A 238-nucleotide genomic window follows, 5' to 3' on the forward strand; every position below is an offset into this window, starting at 1 on the left:
AAAAAGCCGCAGAGGCACAGCTCTGCTCCTCTTGTGAATCTCCCCGGCTTGTCACCAGGCTTTAAACAGCTCACACTGCCCAGCGATGCAGGAGCCCCATATCTTTCATGTTCTCACCGCCTGGAGCATCTCCCAGGGGCGGCTGTCCCTGCTCAGGGAGTCCGGGAGGCTGAGGCACGACATGATCGGCACCGGGGCCGAGGTTTCAGGACCATGGAGACCCCCGGCTGCCCCGGCG

Source organism: Nestor notabilis, unplaced genomic scaffold, assembly GCF_000696875.1.
Source record: "Nestor notabilis isolate BGI_N333 unplaced genomic scaffold, ASM69687v1 scaffold26716, whole genome shotgun sequence".
Taxonomy (NCBI): Eukaryota; Metazoa; Chordata; class Aves; order Psittaciformes; family Psittacidae; genus Nestor; species Nestor notabilis.